The sequence below is a fragment of the Crocodylus siamensis genome, chromosome 15 (assembly GCF_052110815.1).
Source record: "Crocodylus siamensis isolate JL-2025a chromosome 15, ASM5211081v1, whole genome shotgun sequence".
Lineage (NCBI taxonomy): Eukaryota > Metazoa > Chordata > Crocodylia > Crocodylidae > Crocodylus > Crocodylus siamensis.
This window is the reverse complement of record NC_143409.1, coordinates 46,586,694-46,606,171: the sequence shown is the minus strand read 5'-3', so window position 1 is coordinate 46,606,171 and position 19,478 is coordinate 46,586,694.

The window sequence follows — 19,478 nt, the reverse complement described above, 5'->3', positions numbered from 1 at the left end:
TCACAGAGGTGCTGGGAGGCTAAATCCGACCATGATAGTGAAGCACTTCAAAATCCTCAGAGTAAAAGGGGAGGTATAGCTCCTAGACACTCCATTGAGGCCATGTCTGAAATGCACAGATGGAGCGACTCAGGAAGAATCAGGGCAGAGGATGAGTGGGAGGAAAAAGAAAATAAAAGCATGGATCAGTCTATAGCTATGGTCAGTATTGGCAAAGCTGCCCCATGCTAAATACAATCCAAGCCTTGGCCAGAGACCCTGTTCTGCAGCACCTGATCCTGTGATGCCTTCATGGCATCCTGTAATGCTTTCCTTATATTCATGAATATAAGGAGAGAAGAACTGGACCCTTAGTGATAATGCACCAGAAAGGTGCAGAGAGGTCAACATGCTGGAAGGGGACAAACAGGTCACCAGAGGCACAGCAGGGACTTGGGGACAGACATAGGGAGGCAGGGTTGAAGAAGTGATGTTATGGCCTGGAAGCTGTGGGTAGGGGACAGATTCAGAGGCTGTGCCCCTTGCTCCCATGCTCAATAGCTACTGATGTCCCATTCCTCTAAGAATTTGTCCAATCCCTTTTTGCATCTGGCTAAACTATCAGCTTCTACAAGATCTTGTGGCAATGAGTTCCACAATGTCATTATACACTGTATGAAAAAACAAATCCTTTTGTTAGTTTAAAACTTACTACCTGCTAGTAAAGCCAGTAAGGAAGCATTTACCTCCAATTGTCCTGTATGTAACTGTAAAGTGAAAGACAACAAGAATTAGCATGGAGTCCCACAGCTTCCCTGGCCCCGTCCTAGGCATCGGTACTGGCAGTGTCTCCCTGCCTGACCACGTGGATGCTGGAGCGAGGCTCTCCATCATATACCTCTAAAGGCGAACAGTGTTCCCCACCCCTTGGGCTGTGGGGACAGGCTGTGCTTATGCCTTGGGGAGCAGAGTTTGAGGAGTCAGTCCCAGTCCTAGGCCGAGGCTGCTGGAGTGTGAGGTCCTGGCACTCGGGAGTAGGGGCTAGACCAGGGCAGGCGATTATTTTGGGCGGAGGGCTGCTTACCAAGTTGTGGCAAGCTGTTGAGGGCTGCATGGGCAGCCCCGCCCCTTGACAGGTGCCCACCCCCTAGTCACCATCTTGGGATCAATGTCCCAATGTCCCAATGTCCTGGGACCAATGTCCCAGGACCAGCACTGGTGGGGCCCAGAGCAGGGCGCAGGCTGGCAGGGGTCTGTGGAGCTGGGCTGGGCTGCACCAGCAGGGAGGGGGGAGCTGACCCGGCTCCACAGAGCCCCTGCCAGCTGGGACCCTGTGCCGTGTGACCTGCAGCTGCCCTTGTTTTCAGCCTTCTGCTTGTGGCTTTCATAGAAATTTAGCAGCAGGCTGCTCAGTTAATCCCTATTACCAGCAATGGACTGTGTGCTCTGTGGTGTGCCAGGCTGACCTTGGAAAATGGCCAGGTGCTAGGGGTGCTTGGACCATCCCCAGTTCTGGGTTTCTGGGGCTGGGTGACCTGCTGATGCCTGCAAGTTCAGCTTTCCATTTCACAGCTTCTTAGAAGTTTCCTAGAAGGCCTCTCAATTAACTTCTAGTACCAGTGGCTGGAAGGGCCCGGGCCATGATGTAGCTGTGCAATAACCTGAATGTGAAGGGTAAAGACCCCATCACAACAGAATCCAGGTCATGTGTCCGTGGGGACTCTGCACATTGATGTAGCTGCTCTGGTCTAAGCCCCTAGTGTGGATGTGCTCAGATGTGAACTGGGACTTACACCTGACATGGCTGATCCCAGACGGAGAGGTTAATAAGAAAGGAAATGCCCCCTTCCTTTCCCACATCCCTGCCCTCATAGGTAATGGTCTGTTATCCTCCATGTGTAGTTACATCCCCCACTATTCCTAACTGCACGTCTCTCACTAACCTCCCTCCAGGTGGCCCCAGCCAAGACGCACCCTGTGCCCTGGAATAGCAGGAGGGTCCAGGCTAAGGGAAGACTTGTAGGGTTTGCCAGGCTAGCAGGTGGGGCCTATGGAGCTGGACAGCATGCAGAATCCCAGGGCTCTCCAGTTTGTGTTTTGGGAGATGGCATCAACCGCTCTAAGTAACAAACCAGCTACACATGGCTTTAAGCAAGAGATTCCCTAGGCTCTGAGCTCTTCTACCCACACCACTTTCACCCAGGTATTCACCCTTCCCCTCATCCATTCTGTTCCCTTTCAGTATGTCTCTTCTACTCTTTGGGTCAGCTCCAAAGAGTTACCTTACAGTGATCCAAACTATGTGAGCTACCTCCTCCATATCCACATTACCTTGCTACTGGGGCTCACCAAAATACAGAAGAAACAAGCGGTGGTCATACGAGGGGAGACTGAGAGACCAAGATCTCTTTAGCCTTCACAAGAGAAGGCTGATAGGTGATCTTGTGGCTGCCTATAAATTCATCAGGGGAGGGCAGCAGGGAATAGGAGATGCTCTGTTTACTAAGGCACCCCCTGGAGTAACTAGGAACAATGGCCATAAAGTGACAGCAGATTTAGGCTGGACATTAGAAAGAACCTCATTACGGCAAGGGTTGCCAGAATCTGGAACAGGCGTCCAAGGGAGGTGGTGCTCTCCCCTACCTTGGGGGTCTTCAAGAGGAGATGGACAAGCACCTGGCTGGGTCATTGGACCCCAACGCTCTTTCCTGTGCAGGGCAGGGGGTCGGACTCGATGACCTACTAGGGTCCCTTCTGACCCTAACATCTATGAAAGGTCACAAGCAAAATTATCCTAGGAATCAGTCACACCACTGCTTGTCTCCCCTTCTGCATCTGGCTGTAATTACAAGCAGTAGAGACAGGACCTGGGGTACAGGCAAGCTAAAAGTCAATAGTAAGGGCTGTGGGATTGCTGCTACTACTGGATTTCCCAAGGTTGCAACCTACAGCCCTGAATGAGTTCTGAAAACACGGCAGAGATAAACTCCAACTCAGTCTCCAGCGCTAAGGAGAGAGTCTGGATGTGGGCTGGATTTTGGCCAAGGAACGAGCTAAGGGGTTTTTAAATGCAAATAATATCGGTTGCAGGAAGTGGGTGGAGGAGTTGAGCTAAAGGGCAGCACTATAATGGGACTATATCGCAGTGTAGACATACCATCTGCTTCTTTTCCTCTCTTTAGCCCACAAACCAAGGGGAAATTCTCTTTCTGTCCTCAGGGAATTGTTTTCAGATGATCATCCCTAGTTCCCATCCTGGAGATTATAAGCAGGGACTCAGTAGCAATTGCTGGGGATTCAGGGTAAATTTTCTTTGATTTCAGTAACTGACCCCAGCCCTGGCACTGAATGTCTGACTCTCTTTTCCCAGTGGACATCACTTTGGATCCAGACACAGCTCATCCCAGACTCATCCTGTCTGAGGATCTGAAAAGTGTGGAGCATGGAGCCAAACGTCAGGATCTGCCTGACAACCCTGAGAGATTTGATCTTTGTGTCAGCATCTTGGGCTCGGTGAGAGTCACACATGGAAGGTGCTACTGGGAGGCAGAGGTGGGAAACAAGCCAGGCTGGGACTTGGGGTGTGCAAGGAGTCTGTGAGTAGGAAGGGGGAGGTCACACCGTCCCCTGGGAATGGATACTGGGCAGTGAGCTTAAGGAACGAAAATAAGTACTCTGCCTGCACTGCTCCCCTGACACCACTCCTAGTGACTGAGAGACCCAGGAGGGTGGGGGTTTTCCTGGACTATGAGGTGGGCGAGGTTTCATTTTACAACATGACCGACAAGCCCCATCTCTTCACTTTCACTGACGTCTTTCCTGGACCATTGCTGGCTTATTTCAGTCCTTCTCTCAATAAAAAGGGTGAAAATAAGGCTCCTTTAGTCATCTGCTCTTTCCCAAATAAAGCCTGAGGGTGATACATGTAGTAAACCCATGATTCTTGTCCAGAGCACCTCCATAGCCTGGGATGCCTTGAGCTCCTTTCAAGGGTGCATGGGGTGCCACACAATGTCTGCACAGTTAAGTATGCAAACATTATTCACAAGATACACTCAGAGATCAAACAAGAATCCACTGCATCAAAACCAGTCTGACCTGCCGCGGTCTTTCTGAGCCCTATAGTGTCAAAACACTGGGCACCTTTACATGTGCTCTGGCGTGGTAGTTGGGGGTGGGGGGAGTCACTTTAATTAAAACGGCTCTCGGGAGCCATTCTAATTAAAGCACCCACACCTCATGTATTTAGCATCCTGGCCTTCAAACTGGTGGTGAATTTAGTTAAAGTGCCCCCGCCGCCAGTTTGAAGCATGAGGACACTGAACACAGGTGACACAGGCTCGTAATAATTAGCATGGGTCTAATTAGCTAATTAGATGTGTTGTGGTTTTTCTGAGGGCAGAGGGCAGGAGTGACAGCACTGTGGCTAAGTGCAGACAGTCAAAAAGCCCGAGGCTGGATTGATTCAATATTCACGGGTTAGTCTAAGCTGCGGAGATTGAACTGATAAGCAAGCGAACAGACATTCGCTTCTGATTTCAGAAATGCAGCCACATGCTTGCAGTGGCTCAGGCCAGGAGGTGGGGGGCGCTACAGCACGTCTCTGCTGGGTGGGAGCAGACAGCTTGGGACCAGGCTAGCCTGCGCACGCTGTGGTGGGTGTTGCAGGGGAGGTGTCAAGCATCCTGGGGTGCTGGGGGACTTTGAGTTAACTTGAATCTGGAGTGGATCTGGGACAGAAGTTCAATAAACTGATTTAACCTGAATCAGTTATGTCTGATACTACATCCATCGAGGTGTATCTTAAACCTTTTTTGTCCATTTTGAAAGCAGTTTAAGTCCACTGATCTTCTGTTTTGTTACAGATTTGAACCAGTGTCCGATCACTTATACCAGTTTATGTGTAATTTCTGTCCCTAACCTGTATGGTCTTCTCTGCCCTGCAGACGGTACCATATCAGGCAGTTGGTTTCAGCATAATGCAAGGAGGGAATAAGGCATGGGAGAAAGCTGTGGTAGGGATACAGGAACAGGTCAAAGGAAGGGACTGAGATCCAAGTTGCAGGGCAGTGCGAGTGATGGGCCCAAGCTGAGTAGTTTGGTGGGGGATAAGCCCTAGTGTTCCTCTCCAAAAAGGGATCGGGCAGTAATGTGGAGGCTGCAGCTATGTGGGGCTAAAGGGGTGGAAACAGAAAGAGAGTAGCCGTGGCATGTGGTACCCCCCCGAGAACTGGCAGACCCAGGGTCAGGGGACAAGATGGCTGAGAAGCACTGGGAACCGCTTGGCCGCGTGATGAGTGCTGGGGATGACAATAAATGTCACATCACCTCCACTGTGAACGGGGCATACTCTCTGCCCACAGACTAGGGTTGGAGAAACTGCTGCAGAGACCTGACACAAAGGGAATCAGTGGACAACAGTGGCCCAGCCCAAGCGTCTTTACCTCGTGCTGCTTCTACTTGAGCCAGGGCATGGATGGCCAGTGTTGACTGGTGATCAACCCGACAGGATTATAATGTAAGTCATAGCATTTCAATGGTTTATTACTAAAGTTACGGACAGCCACAAGCTGCAGGAGCTGGGAAGATGCAGTCGAGAGGAAGAGGGAAAAAAGACTGTTTTTTTCCCTCCTATTAGTGTACCCAGGAAGGACACATTACTGTGAAGTGTCCAAATAGAAAACCTCACTGTGGTATCCTGGGGTAAGGCCCCATTTCTATCTTATAGCAACCCTGACAGCTGTTGCCCACTTGCCCAAGCCCTCCTCCCAGAATTGCATGGGCTGCCCCTCCTAGTGAAAAAGTTACAACACCACTAAGAGCCTGCTCCATCCCATAAGTGGAGGTTGTTTGCTCAGAGGAAGACCTGTTCAACCCTTCCTGAGATCTCCCTCTCCTAGAATTATAGAAATATAGCAAATTAGGGTTGGAAAGGACCAGACCCAGAAACAGGCATGGGCAAACCGGGTGGCCACCTGGGGCCCAGATGGAAAGGGGGCCCAAAAATGGTAATTTTTTTTCCCGTTGTCCAATTATTATCACCATTATCTCTGGTGAAGGGGAGCCTGATACTAAAAGTTCACCCGGGGCCACCAGGAGGTTAGGTATGGTGCTGGAAAGGACCTCAGGAGGTCATTTAGTTCAGCAGGACCATCCCTATCTCCATCAGCCCAGTAAAGGCTTTGTCTACCCAGGTCTTAAAAACCTCCAAGGATGGACATCCCACAACCTCTCTGCATAACTTGTCCCAGTGTTTCACCACCGTCCTAGTGAGAAAGTTTTTATTAATATCTGACCTAAGCCTCCCTTACTGCAACTCGAGACCATTGCTCCTTGTTCTGTCATCTGCCACCGAGAACAGTCCAGCTCCATCCCTTTGGAGCCATCCTGCAAGTAGTTTAAGGCAGTTCTTAAATCCCCCCTCAGTCTTCTCTTCTACAGATTAAATAAAACCAATTCCCTCAACCTCTTCTGATAGGTCATGTTCCTCAGCTCCCTAACCGTTTTCTTTGCCCTCTGCTGAACTCTCTCCAATTTGTCCACATCCCTTCTGTAGCGAGGTCCCAAAACTGAACACAGTACTCCAGATGTGGCCTCATCAATGCCCAAGAGAGAGGAATAATCACTTATCTTAATCTGCTGACAACACACCTACTATCGCAGCCCAGTACACACCCCCACAGCCCCTCTCCCTATTTTGGGTGTCAAAGCAAAATGTGCTGCCAATTTTAATCCAGGAAAAAAAGTGCACCCAGGTATCACAGTGTTTTGGGAAACACTGTGCTAGAGACTCCTTATAATTCACTAAAATAGAAGTTCAATCTAATTTGATATTTATGTGTGTCTGTTCTTTCTAGAAAAACTCTTTGCAGAACTTAGTAAGTTCCATTTTTTCCTGTTAATTATTTTTTAAAAGTCCCTTAATTTCTTTTTTGATTCTTTGAATCTATACGTTCATGATCTGTTTCAGGCTGGAGAAAAGCTCAAAGACATGCAGGCAACTAAACAGGTGATATTCTATCTATGTTAATTCCCACATTCCCTGCAAGTTCTCTGACCCCTCCCTTTAATCAAATAGACTCCCATGAAAACTCCCAAGATGCATGCATGTTTTTCGTGGTGCATGGAATATGCTCCATGGTTTTGATGGCCCAGCTTGCCACACAGTGTGTTGTGGTTGACACTTCATCACATGTGGCTAATTGAAGGACTAAACTTTGTTCAGCTTTAAGTGAAAGCTTCCTCACAGGCCTGTTCTACCTCCTAAACTTGAAGAATTGAATTGAATTGATGGTGGAGGGATGCATAGGGTACAACCTCCCCACTCTGTAGTCACTCAGCTCTTTTTATCTTTATTTTGTCTCTGTACCATTAATTTCTTTCCTGTTCTTCCATTCCCCCCTGTTTCCATTCTTTTCCTCTCTTCCAATAATTCTGCATTGATTCTCTATTTATGACTCTCTTTAGGCATCTAGCCCCCTAGCCATGCTGGCAGCATCCAGCAGTGCAGACCTGGGTCCAGTAAGACCAGAGTTTTTGAAATTCGGATCTGCTCTCTCTCTGCAGTCTGGGGGACTCTCGATTCAGCCTCCCCTCATCCTGAGCCCATCCTATCAGAGGATCTTAAATGTGTAACAAAGAGGGGGAAGTCAAGTCTGAATGTCTATGAAATCTATAAAATGAAAACCTGTGCAGAATAGAGGGGAATAATTACTTCCCTACACCTACTGACAACACACCTACCAATGCAGTCCAGTATGCTGTTAGCTTTCTTCGCAACAAGGGCACACTGCTGGCTCATATCCATTTTATAGTCCACTGTAACCCCCAGCAGGGCCAAACTAATGCACAGACAAGCTAGGCACATGCCTAGTGCCCAAGTGAGGAAGGGGCCCAGTTGTACTTATTTTACAAGTTATAATTATTGAGTGAAAAAAGAAGGGTCCCACGAGTTTGTTTGCCTGGGGCCCAATAAAATGTTAATCCCGCCCTGATGCTCAGGTGCTTTTCTGCAGAGCTGCTGCTTGCTGGTCAGTCTCCAGGCTGTCGCAGTGCATGCAGCCCTGAATCCCCCAGGTCGATACAACCTTGCAAGCTCCCCAAGGTCTGGTTTTGCACAGATCACCCCAGGGTATGAAGCAAAAAGTGTAGGTTAGAAAAGGGCTGCATGATCAGGAAAGAAGCAGCAGCTGTGTGTGACAGTCAGCTGGGATCCTGGGTCATCCTGTATCCCTCATGCTTCCTGTAGCAGTCAAACCACAATCCTGTGATGCTGTGCACGAATCCCTCGTGTCTCACACTGTCTCCGGTGAACGCTGCTTTGCAGGCTTTGCTCAGTGCTTAGTGAATGGAAGGATTTGGGGGGCCATGATCTCTGCTTGCTGGGCAGTCGGCTGCGACTGTCCACAGGGCGAGTGAGCTGGGGCGGACTCAGGAGTGAGTCTCTGGGACTCATTGGCCCAGTGCACTTGGGGCTGTTGGGAAGCATCTTACCCCCCACTGGAAGCTGCTCCCCCTTACAGGATATTTTGCCGGGGCCTCTATGGCCGTCTTCTCAGAATAAAAAGGGTTTTTTTTCTCATGTCCCAAATAAAGTGAGGATGTACCCTCCCATTTTTAGAGATGCACAAAAGGACAGAAAAGGGAGGTGGTGATTTGGTCTCAGCTAGAGCCAGGCCTTGGAAGAGCTGGGAATATGATCCTGGTCTCTTGGGTCTGACCCCAAACAGAAGAAGTCTGTTCCCGTCCCCTCTGCCTTCACATGGACAAAGGGACTGTGCCCCTGTCATGGGTGGAGCCAGGATCTGGCCAGGATTTATTTTCATTGGCACCACTAAGGGGAGCGTGGCAGTCATAAAGAGAAAGGGATCCCAGGGCCAGAGCCTCGGGGCAGATTTGGGAGCCTGAACCAAATGCAAAGAGGAGTGTGAGACCAGATGTAAAAGAAGACGGAGAGTTCAGAGCTTATCAGCAAGTTGGATAAGATTAGCAGACGCCTTGTTTCTTTCTTTGCTTTGCAAAGGTCAAGAGCTGTCAGGGGCAAGGTTTCTACTGCTGCTGGTGCGTTGCATGAGATGGGAGCTGAGCAAGGGGCCAGGCTGCAGCCGATAAGAAAGACCAGGAAAGGAGAGTGGTGGGTGCAGAGGACTGGCAGGCCTGGACGGTGTGTAATCCAAACTGCTGCACTGAACTGGTCAGGAGGGTGCAGCAATGGCCAGGCTTGCAGACATGTGCCATGCACTTGGGAAGCACAGAGGCTGCTGGCATGGCGAGGCAGGCTGTGGAGATGCTGCTGGAGAGGGAAACATAGCGGTCTCATACCAAGCCTTACCCAATAGCGCTGACCATCCTAAAGAGGTGCTTGTTTTAGTTCCCATGCCCATACCTTCTCCCCTCCCCAGGCCCAGGCCCAGACCCAGGATGACTTACCCCAGGATCAATCTCAGGTTTACCTGTGCCCGGGCTCGGCCTTCCAACCCTAGGCCCAAATAGGCTGCCCTCCAGTAACATGTCTTCATGCCCCAGAGCGGTCTCCCCACCCCTGGATCTATATAGGGCTTCCAGTCCCAGGCCCCTCGTTTTCACACCCAGATTTTCCCCGTGCCTTCTCAGCCATATCACAAGTGGATCCCAGCTTTCTGCTCTGTGCACGGAAGCACGGTCCTGATGGAAAGACTTGGGGATGCTGGGGCAGAAACAACCTCCCTCAACCTCCCAGGGGCCAGGCCAGCATTCATCCAGGGAAGGCACCATGGTGTGGGGCTGCAGCCCTTTAAACTCTGTGCGCAATACAGCAGGATCCTGCCCCAACCCAGCCCCTAACACCCTTCCCCTTGGATGCAGCGATCCTGCCTGTGATGGGTAAGGGCATGTGCAGACCATGCTCATGCTCCTTTCCCCTTCTCCAGATTCATTGGCCACCCCTCCTGCAACCCCCGCAGCAAATGTCTGTCTTCGTTTCAAGGACATGGCCATGATCATCCAAATGTTTGGATTGTTTAGGAAACAAATGTTTTTTCCCCTCAAACACATTGTCTGTGCGCTGGTTTGAACCTCTCCCAATGGTGCTCTGCTACCTGCCCCAGCCCCAGTAACACTGGAGAAAGTTTGCAAGGGCCTCCGTCATGACATTGCCAGGATGGTGATGGTGCTCGAAAGGCTCAGACCTGGGGGCCAGGCTAGTGTCTCGGCCTTGATCTCCCTGAAGGAGATGGGCAGAGGAGTGACACTGGGGTCATGAGGGCAGCTCCCTCCAACTCTACGAGCTGTCTCCAGAGAGCAACACGGTGACCAGGTCTGGCCCCTGCCACAGACTCAGCCCAGGATTGAAAAGACCCCTGCGCTTTGCACTGCAGAGCAGTCTGGGTGGCCTGGGATCGCTGGGCTTTGGACTGGGGCCTGGCAGTGCAGAAGACTTTCTTGGGTCAGGTTTCTCACTCATGCCAGCGGCTGCTGGCGCTGCAGAAGCAATGTTTAAGGTTAGGGTCAGAGAATGGGAAAAGCTGAGAGCTCTGTGTGTGCTTGGGATAGGTCGGCCTCCTGGAGTAATATGGAGGACACAGGCAGGTAGGGGCTTGTGTTGGCTAATAAAAGAGGGAGGGTTCCTGGGGCCCGCACCTAGGTCGGGTTTGGGAGGGTTCATAGCGGTGTTGTGAGTCTTGGGCGTGGGAGGCTGCTCTTGCTCCAGGGCTGTTTGGGAATCCCGAGCCCTCCTGGCTGGGCTGTGCCATGGGGTCTGGGGTCTTTGCAAGCTAGTTCCTATAGTCAGGGTCAGAGCTGCCTTTGTGTTTCAATGGCGGGGGGGACTCCTGCAGGTCTATTCAGGATGTGTGCAGGTAGCCTCCTTCCTACGAATCTAGCCAGGTCTGACCTTGTCCACCACGTATGGTTGGGGCTGGGAGGGTTCCCAGTGGTGGGGTCAGGCTTGCCTGTCTCAGGGTGCACATTGCCAGCGAGGGGTCTCCCAGCTGGGCTCAGTGGTGAGGTTCAGGGCTTTGCCTTGGCTTTGTGCAGTGACGATGATCTGGCTGTGTGTCTGGGGGCTGCTGGGGCAGCCCAAGCTCGGGGGGTCAGGGAATGGGAAGGGTTTCGAGCGGCACTGGCAGGGCTCCCCGTGCTGTTTGTTGGATACTAGTAGTTTGGCCACTCCCTGCTGCCTGGAAATGGGGTGGACCCTGTGCCTCCTATGTAGGCTGCAGTTGGGAAGGGCAGCAGCACTGGACTCTGCAAGGAGCTTGTGGGGCTTTCCCAGCCAGTCCCTGTAGTCAGCTTGCTCAGGGCTCCTGCCTGAGGCTGCTGGAGCAGCCTGAACTGAGGCTGGGGCTGGGTTTTGGTTAGTGACTGAGAACAGGCAGGTCTGGAGCTGTCTGTCTGCCTGCTCGGGATGAGTAGGACCCCCTATTAGTGCTGGATTGCAGACAGAAGTGCGTCACCTCCTCCACGCTGTTAAGAAGCTGGATGGAGCCTGGAGGCCCCACGTGGAGTTGGATCTGGGAGGTATTTTGGCAGCAAGGAAATCTGCAGCAGGACCAGCGATGAGGTTCTGGGACCTCTATGCCAGTCGCTGTAGCCAGGCTGCACAGGGTCTCATGTGGGAGCAGCTGGGTCAGGGTTGGGGTCAGGGTGAGGAACAGGAAAGGGATAGAGGTGTCTTCCTGCTTGGAGTTAGTCAGACTCGCGGAGATGTATTTAGGGCATGGTGGGAGAGGGCAGTCCACACGTACAAGAACAAGCTGGACCCTAGGGCCCCACAGTGGGGCATGGACGGGGAGAGCTGCCAGCATTGGGGTGGGCATTCAAGTGACAAGGGCCTTTGGCTCCTGGGCTGTTTTGGCAACTGGAGATATATCAACGATTGTCATCTGTGGGTTTCCTAGGATAGGCTCTGTCATGAGGCATCCCAAGCTCTTCTTCCTGGGGTTGCTGGAGCAGCCTGAGCAAGGCTTTGGGGGCAGGGTTGGTGCACGGCCCTGTGCTGGGTCCCCTTCATCTGTTCAGAGAAGGGAGCGCAAAGCAAGCCTAGGGGGGGCCGCAGCCTGACGGGGCGAGAGGTGCACCAGCCCCACCGGCGATGGGACCGGGAAGGGCAGCGGTGCCCCATCCTGCAGGTTGTGTTCAGCCAAGAGTGGGTGCCAGGTCTGTGCCTTTCCTTTGGGGGGGGTTTGTTCCTGCGTAACGCCCGGAGGGAGAAACCGGAGCCGAGCCAGGGTGAGCTGTCCCACCGCAGACGCCTGGAGGTGGGGTTTCTCCTCCTTTTTTACAAAGGGCAGAATTGAAGCACAAACCCGGATCAATTCATTTCATCCTTAATCACAGTCCAGGGGGTGAGTAATTACTTCCTCCGTGTTCACGTGATTTTAATGTCCCATCTTGTTTCTGTTAGTAATCATCAAGCGCCGTTTGGAGAGCGACAGGAGAACCAGTTTCATGGAGAATTTTGCTCTGCGATCTCTCACCCCGGAGTGAGCAGGCAGGATCAGTCCTTGGGCAGCGCTGCCAGAGACCCCTGTCTCCCTCTCCTTGGTGTTCCCATCAACCAGGGTCCTCAGTACATGGCCAGTCCCAGGGGGTGAGAGGGGAGTGTAGGAGCAGGGAGCTGTGTGTCTAAACCAGCTGCAGGTCTTGGACCCTGAGCCCAGGGCTTTCTCCATCTGCCAACCCTAGTGCCAGGCAGGTTGTGGGCACGGCTCGAACCCAGGGTTCACCTGTCTGTGTCTTGGATGAGCGGAGGAGGGGGTAGATAAGTGTGAAGGGGATGCTTTGAACCCCAGTTGATGACCACCCCTGTTCGGTGCCAAGATGGACAGGCTGCGGTGGGTGCTGAGGAGGAGGTCGGCCAAGGTGCTCTCCATGGAAGAGAGCAGCAGGGAGCCTGGGCAGGAGGATCGGGGCCCCCCCTGCCATGACGAGGAGGGGCCCATCAGGGCAAGGAGGTGGCTGTGCCCCATCTGCTGCTGATAAACATGAGTTGCTCCCAGTAGCAGGGGAATGGAGGGAAAGAAATCAGCCACCTCCAAGTCGAAATGAAGGTGGCCGTGGGTGCGCCCAGGCAGGCGGGAACCAGCACCATCACAGCACCAGGCACCCAAAGACCGTGCAGCTCCCCTCCTGGGGCATCGGGCAGCCTGGAGCCCGGCCCTGCAGCCCCGCAGCAGGAGGCAGCGCCCCGCCGAGCCGGGGACGAGGGCCCAGCCGCCCTGGGGCAGGAGCTGAGCCAGGCCCACAGCAGCCCCTGCCTGAGCCGCGGCTCCTCCTGGGATGACGGGCACACATCCCAGGCGTCCGGGAGCACCAGCCCCAGCACCAGCTTCTCCTCAGATGAGGACCCTGAAAACCCCCCGGAGGCCCAAAGCACCAGCACGAGCAGCAGCTCCTCCTCGGAGGACACCGATAGCTCGGAGGAGTCCAACACCACCAGGTAGACCAGCAGCCCCTCCTCGGAGGTCTCCAGCAGCTGCCTGGAGCCCAGGACCAGCCCGGCCCCGGTGCCACCCGCACAGGTGAGGGGAGCCGCTGGGGCCGGAGGTCTCAGCACCTTTCACTAAGTGAGGCCAGCTGCCCCTCCCTGGGGCTGGGCAGGGGGATCCTGGCCAAGGGCAGGGGGCTGAGCCGCACACCTGGCACGTCCTGGGGCACACCGGGGACCCTGGTGCTGGTGAGGGGAGCACGGCACCAGCTCTTCCCCTGACACCCACTTCCCTTCCCCTCAGGGGCACACGAGTAATCCTCTGCCCTTTCCTCCCTGGCAGGGAAAGCAGCGTGACCACATAGACGAGCTCCCCGTGGTAATTGTCTCTGATATGTCCTCCATAGGAGGTCTATATTGAGCAGTTTCTTTTTGGTATTGGTTGGTGGAACCGGAGCGTGCTCCATCCACTCCATGCATTGACCTGGTATTGCAGTGCTTCCAGGACCGGTGCAAAAAAACAGAAAAAAAAAAAAAAAAAGCCCTTTCCTCCCTGTGCAGTGATTCCCAGCCTGGCCGGCAAGGAGCTGGACGAAGAGGAGGATGATGATGATGAGGAGGGGGAAGGTGGAAGGTCCCTGGAAGAAGTTGCCCTCCTCCTTGTGAAGAAACACCTGCAGGACCCAGGAGAGGTATGAAACTCCCCAGTGGAGCCGGCACCCAGTCAGTCCTGCGCTCCCCCGTGCGGCCCGTGGCAGGAGGTCACCCCTGGGATAGGACGCGCAAGGGGACACACTCAGCCCAGGGGCACTGCTCGACGTGGGTGTTTGTGAAGGCCCAGCTGGGGCCCTCCCTCCACGGACACTGCCCTGCTCTTTACAACGCCTGCCCCAAGGAGATGCATCTCAGCACCACGGGGTCAGAGGAGGCCGGAGTCCAGGAGGGAGTTTGGGGAGGAGCAGGAGGCCCCTGGCTAAGAGCCTGCTTTAGGCCTGGTCTCGCTCCTGCTAGATGCTGGACGGGAAGGACAGGCAGCGCTTCCTGCTGGCCATCATTAGTCTGACCGTCGCTGTGGACCACAGCAGAGAGGTGGCCATGGAGCTGGAGGGCCTGAAAGTGGCCGTGCTGGAGAGGATCATGGTGAGTAGCATGGGATGGTGTGGGGAGAGGGAAGGGATGGAAATACGGTTTCATGAGGCCAGGAAGGAGGGGAGAGGTGGAGAGGGATGAGAGAGAGAAGGGCAGGCGCGCCTGGGCCTGGGTGTTGGGCAGTCCTGCATGTGGAGGGCAGGGGAGGGTGGGATCGGGAGAGGTTTGAGTGCCATGCTTGCAAGGCCGTGGGAGGGAGAGGGCCAGCCCAGCTCGGTGGGTGGGAGGGGGCGGTTGGGATCCTGCTGCCTGCGCCTGCAGCACTGGGTGGTCTCCCGTGGGGGATGTGGCTGTTCCTAACCTCCCCCTCCCCTTTGGGTCTCACAGGACCTGATGGAGAACATCTCAGGGATGGCCGACCGAAAACACATCCTGGCGTACAGCATCGACGCCATCTGCTGCCTCAGGTACCGGGACCTCTGCCCAACTGTCAGGGGAATACCACTGCTCAAGCCCAGATTTCCAGGCTGTTTCCTGCCCACCCCAGTGCTACCCCTGCCCCGCAAAGCTCAATCTGATGCAGGCTACTCTCTCCTCACAGCAACCTGAAGCTCAGCTGGAGCCAGCGCTGGAGTTGCGCCTCCTGCGGGCCGCCGTGGAGAAGAGCTTCCTGGCCATAGGGCGTGAGACCCATCACAACCAGGTAGGTCCCCCTGCCACTGCCATGTCCCACAAGCCACCCCATGGCAGGAGAAGCCCCAGGCTCCGTGGCGCTGACCCTTGGATCTGCCTCCCCTTCCAGGTCATGCGGCGGCTGTACAAGGAGTACCTGGAGGACCTGCCGTGCTGCGTCTTCTCCAGCGCCCCCAGCCTGCGCAAGCTCTGCTCCGTCTGGGAAGTGAGCACCACGCAGATGGGCTGGGCTCGGGCCGGGACAGCTCCTGCCCTGTGCACTGCAGCAAGCCCCTCTCAAAGCGTAAGGCCGATGGAGAAGTCTAAGCTCAAAACCCAGGCCCTGAGGAGGGGGATGCCAAGGCTGCTGGGTTCAGCAGGGCACATGCCCCTTCTTCTTAACATCTTCCTCCCACAGCACTTTACATCATGATTGAGGCATTGGATACCCAGCACCATGCACCGGGCATGAAGATCATCACTGGCGTCATTGCCTTTGCTGTGCGTCTCCTCCCACAATTTGAGGTCAGTGAGCCCCAACCCCAGCATCCTGGTCCCCTGCCATTGCCAGGGCCCTGCTGGGAGAGCGTGCTCAGAGCTGGACAAGGAGCTTCACTCCAGGGCCTCAGTGGTGCCTCTGGCTCTTTACGGGTCTCTTTTCCATGGCCTGCTCTGGGCATGGTCAGCCCTGGACATGGGGCCTTACTAGCCCTGCAGCATGAGGCATGGCGAATCATCCTGGGGCCCTGAGCAGGACCCTGGCTCCACGTTCCCATGGGAAGAGAGGGGTGTCATGCCCTGGCACTGTGGTCGCTGCCTCCATGCCCTCCTGCTGGGTAAGTGGGGGAGGTGGAGAGAGACAACTGGGCGTAGGGAATGTACTGGGGAGGGAAGGTGGGACATGCATGGACTCCCTGCTTCTTTTCCACTGCTTAGGGCTCCCCTGACATACCGGAGGTGGGGGACATGGCAGCCCACCTGGCTCTGATGATCAGTGACCCGGAGGGGAACATCAGCTGCAAGGCCAGGGCAGGCATGTTTTGCCTCACTCAAATCATACTTCACCAGAGGGGTAAGGAGACCCAGCTGGAGTACAAGGCTCCAATGCCAATGGTGTCCCTCCAAAAGCCTGATCCCAGGTGCTGGGCCAGACGCTGTCCCCCTCTGTCCGTTCCGGACCTGAGAACAACTCAGGGTGTCAGTGTTAGTGACCTTGGCCTTTCCACCTCAGTGCCCAGAAGTGGCCCTGCGGCCTGTGCTAATGCACCAGTCCTGGATGTCCCATGGGGGCACCAGGGAGCCCATCCCAAAGCCCTTAGCCCAGACTGGTCCCAGGACGCCTGGTCCCGATTGACTCCTACCGAACGATGCCCTCCCTGCTGGGGCCCTGCCCTTCATGGTGCCGTAAGGGCAGCAAGACCCCCACTGGGTGGACACTGAGCACCAAAGCTAGGATGGCAGCTCAGAGCCAAGTGTCTCCACTTCTTCTAGGCCAAGACACACAAGGGGCAGAGGAACTGCAGTGCAAGCGTCAGATGGAGCAGAGCCAGGTCCAGATCTACAGGGGCCTGGTGAGAGTGGGAGAGGTGTGGGTGGTGTGATGAAGGAGTGCAGAGAAAGGCCTGCTGCTTGGCTTCAGCTTGCTGCGGTTGGTTAGAGCCTTGCAAGTGTCCGGGGGGATGTGGTGGCAGGGCCCAGAGAAGGAGCCTGTCTGTGGGAAGTGCCAAGACTTGCATGTTTTTGTTGCAGGTGCTAAGAAAGATCTTGCTGGAGGAGCAAAGGAGATCTTTCCTGCAGAGGGCCCTTCATGCCCTTCACAGTGGACAGATGCATATCAGCCAGGCTGGGCTGGTCTTCCTGTATGCCATCCTGGGGGAAGCCAGCTGCTTGATGGGGCACAAGGTCAGCAGCAACATTGGGGATTAAGCAGGGGGAGGACAGTGAGCTCAGAGCTCCATTTGAAACCGCATAGACTAACTCAATCAGTGACCTCTATATATATTTATATAGTCCAAATATCATGACCCTGGGTCACTTTGTCAGAGGGTGAAGCCTGGTCCTGCCTGTAAGGTGCAAATTATCCTGCCTTCAGAGGAAACTGGCCTTGAGGAGAACGGGAGTCCTGCCAAGTGCCTTGGAGAAAGGAATGAATTCATCTGCTGGGCAGGATGGCACCAGCCTGTCCTTTGCACAAGTCATGTCCCTCAGGGCCAAGATCTCTGGCCAGGTCCAAAGATACAGAGCATGTCCCTGTAACTATCTTATAGTTTTTAGCAAAGACTTTATATTATTTTCTCTTTTTTGTGTAACTGCCGCGCGGCACTCTCACATTTATGTAACCTTGAAGTGGACTGTTAATCAAAATGAACGCTTTGTAGTTTTCTCCACTGGCATTAAGCTACACATGCGCATTCTGTAAATTTCATTTCTTATCTAGAAGTGTCATTTCTGCAGAAATGAAACTTATGTAGAAAATCTGCCTAGCAATAATTATGTAAAAGAAAATTATCCTATCTGTATACTATAGTTAGTGTCATAGAAGCAGTCCAACAAACATTTATAAAAGAGGCAAAAAAGCAGGAAGCAGCAGAGACGACAACTGGAAAACTCTGTGGGCCCGATCACCCCACAGACCGGTTCTCAGCCTCCCCGTCTGGGCGTACCCCGGCGAAGACAAAGGCCTCAGAAATCTGACAACTGACAACAATTCACCGTGTTACAGTATTGCTTTGTGTTTCCCATTTATGAGCCGTTGACCAGTTCTGGGACTTAAGGAGTCGGCAGCCGCACCTAGCTTTGGACTAGTTCCACTGTTGGAACGCAAGGGCTGGCTCTGGAACCTCGTGAACCAACGGACACCCTATAGAATATCCCGTTCATGAGCTGTTGACCAGTTCTGGGACTACGGAGTCGGCAGCTGCTGGCTCTGGAACCCCGTGAACCAACAGACCCCTTTAGTATCCAGCATACTGTAACTGAAGAAACATCGGAGACTCCGCTTCTCGACTGCCTCTCATCGTAGCTTAGACAGCATACCTACGCTCGCTATACTTGTATTTACTGCAACTTCGTTCCAACCGGCCTCCCCTCTTACTTGTAAGAGGGTGAGGCCAGGTGAGTGAATAAATCTTTTTATTTTACTCTATATCTGCTCCGTAATAACTTTTATTACTAACATTCCATATCAATGAGCCGTTGACCAGTTCTGGGACTTAAGGAGTCGGCAACTGCACCTAGCTTTGGACTAGCTCCACTGTTGGAACGCAAGGGCTGGCTCTGGAACCTCGTGAACCAACGGACACCCTATAGATTAAGAGACACTAACTACTTACTCTAAGTCGTCTACTTGTGCCAACTCGGCGAACCTCGAGGGCAGCTAAGAGCTACCTCAATCCCACCCCACAAGCCGTGCGCTCGCACAGCTCCGCAAAGCCCGCGGCTTCCCTAAGCGGTGCCGGAGCCGCTAGCCCGGCATTTCGCCACAGTCCCCATCAGGACAAGCTTCCCTTTCCCAGCCTGCCAGTCAGGAGTCCTTAGACGCTGCCCAGGGCCCCACATGGCTACATTTCTCCTGCTGCCCCTGAGCCTGTGCCTGGTCTAGGGAGAATAAAGGATTCAGCAACTCAGCACTGCCCATCTGCCCCATTGCCCCGGGCCGCCACCCCGTCTTCACCACGACTCTCAGAAAAAGGTCGCTCTGGGAACCTGTCCCCATTTCCCTGGGCTGTTACCAAAACCCCTTGGTTTCAGACCGATCCGTGCCCCATGACTGCTCCCACATCTGCTGTCCTTCCCTGGGGCAGCAGAGGCTCTAACTGGCTCTTGTGCCCTTGCCGGAGAAAGAAATCCCCATCAGGGTCCTGAATAAGCTATTCATCATCACCTGCCTGAAACAGCTATCTGAAGATCTGCAAAGGCACAGCCTGCTGGTCACCTCCGGCGCCCTCGCCTCTCTCCAGCCACCCACACTTGCTCCTGCAGGTACTGTCCTGTCCCCTCTGCCCCTGGGGAGCTGGGATCAGTGGGAAGGGAGGGGGACGCTCTTGGCACTAACACAAACCTGCTCCCTGCCATGTGTGGGCAATTCTCTCCTCTGCCCTAGAAAGTCTTGTCCTAAAGTCCGTCCTCCGCAGGCCTTTCCTTTCTCCTCCTCTCACTGGCAGGAGCCTTTCCTCGTGCCCTGCTTCCCCTTTCCTCGTGCCCTGCTGCCCCAGGCAGCTTGGATGGACTTGCGGGGTACTGCCATCCTTCATGAAGGAGCCCCGGGACTCTCCCAAGTGGCTGAGCAACCCCAGGACCAGCAAGACCCTCTGCCTCTTAGTAAATGCTGCTG